Genomic DNA, 2366 nt, shown 5'->3' on the forward strand with positions numbered 1-2366 from the left:
CAGGTTGCTTAATATTTTGATACCGGATATGAAGCCGTACTGTGGACAAGAATACAAGGGTGTTCCCCTGCTTAAAAATTATCTTTGTTATTGTCTGCACACAATGTTTAGTTTTCAGGTATTTTAAGTTTTCTGTTTGTGGAATATTTTTATGTTGGCTAGCTTATTAGTTTGCATTACTTTTAATATTGCAGCACTGTGATATGCATTTTAGCAGATATTCTTTTTGTTTTCAGAAAGAAATGCTCTATTTGTTACTTGTGGAAGATTTTCCCTTTTTCTTTAAATGTTTTTTTATATCTATGTCACCCATGAGATTTGATCCCTCACCGCTCGGAAAGGTTAAGCCTTATTACCACTAGGTCAAAGACCCTCTGGGTTGTGAATATTTCTACTTGGTTATTGTCTACACATTATTTTCTTTTCAGAAATGCATATTTGTTAATCGTGGAAGACTTTGTGCTACCAAGTAAGCCGGCTACATTACTGCACAACATTATTAGCAACCTGAAAAAACATGCAGCTGACTGAATTAATTGTCAGTTAGTACTTAGTAGTGATTATTTTGTGATATTCGATGGCGAGGACATACTCTGGCAAAGTCTATTTGTGCCGTCCTCAAGAACCAAATAACCGCCACCACCAACCCACGTGGCTTCTTTGTCGAACATCACACGACACCACCACCACTACCTTTATTTGTGTGTGTACACACACATCAACCATACACATGTTAAGTAATTTACTAAGTTCAAGCCATCCCACCATGCCATAAACAATCACCGTACAGGCGTACAATACCCTTCTCTCATGTTCAGTGTTGGGGCACATTTCCATGTGACCCGAATCACATCTCCCACAGGTGCTAAATTTTGTGTTGATCTATTCGTGTGGAACACATTTCACCCATTTACCACAACTCTCTTGTGAAACAAAATTCCCTGTTAGACCATATACCTATTGTGAATCCGTAGTCTCAATGGCACATTATTTGCCTAGTTTCACAGCCATCATAAGATGACCTGCTCTAGGTAAACATCTTGAATAGTCATCATCGTTCAAAATCTTTTTTACCTACATTCACACCCATTTCACAAGTGAAAACAAATTGGTCCATTCCACATATTTTAAACAAAAATACTTTCTTATTGCATGTTTGCATTGAGTAAACACTCATATTTGCTTGATGACCCTTTTATAGCACAATATCTCCCCTAATTGTTGACTTTTACATGTTTAAAAGCAATTCAAAGGCATAAAACACTACTACAACATATGATCACTTAAGTTCATTACTAGAACTTGATTATCAACACCTCAGCGCCAATATTAGCTCATTCATCACCATTTCCCTCTTTTCTTGACCCATTGATTCATTTGGTGATCAATCCACTGAAACTCACCCATTTATGTTTACAATCATGACATTTCGCACCCACTAATTTGTTTAACCTTAAACTTTCCAAAATCATCAATTTGGGTCAAAAATTCCAAAGCCCATATAATGAAATCTTGAATTTGTCTTCATAAAGACGTCAAATTAATTCTAACAGTTCATATACACCCAAGGTGATGCATTTATCTAAAAAAAAGTATCAAGATATGCCCAATAGTTTAAATTCTAGCGATAACTCGCAAAATTACTTAACATTTTCGAAACCCCTAAGGGTGATGGGAGTGATTCTGGAAGGGGTGGTTCGGGATAAGTTTTGCGTTAGTACCGTGAGGTTCGAAATGGTGTTTTTGGGTCAATGCCAAAAGTATAACCAAGCATCTATTCTGATTTTTCCATTTTCTTAGCAAACATTTCGGGATGTCGGATTTACTGTGCCGCACGGGTGGAATTTTTTTACGTACCGAGGATCCCGGGGTGGTGCTCCCCGCGGTCCCGAGACCAAGCCCGAGCCCACCCCGTTGGCACTCCATGCAACCATATCTAAAGTTCACATTCAGACCCTCATAAATCATCAAAATGAATCTTAAATATTAATGAAGTTTAACAAACGAAAGCTCGATTTATTCAAGCTCTCAATAAACCGATATGAACACCCTGATCATAAGTATTTAATAAGACCACAATTTGATTATAGAATTGGATGTTGATATAGTTCCATACCAGCTAAAATTGGTTTGATTTGGATTTTAAATCATAATATTGTATGACGAATATTCTTACAAACCCCTAGATTTCCAGTTGAATTATTTTAGAATTCTTTAACTGTATTAATGTTCAATGATTTCTAGGTTGCTTCTATCCCTATGATCATATTATTATTACCCATCTCAGGAAGTTTAAGGTTTTGATAGCATGTATGATCAGGTCCACAAAGGCTATCAATATTGGGATATTCAACATTTTTCCATAT

The sequence above is a fragment of the Bidens hawaiensis genome, unplaced genomic scaffold (assembly GCF_021521415.1).
Source record: "Bidens hawaiensis isolate Kalapana, Puna unplaced genomic scaffold, B.hawaiensis_p1.1 tig00025779_1, whole genome shotgun sequence".
NCBI lineage: Eukaryota > Viridiplantae > Streptophyta > Magnoliopsida > Asterales > Asteraceae > Bidens > Bidens hawaiensis.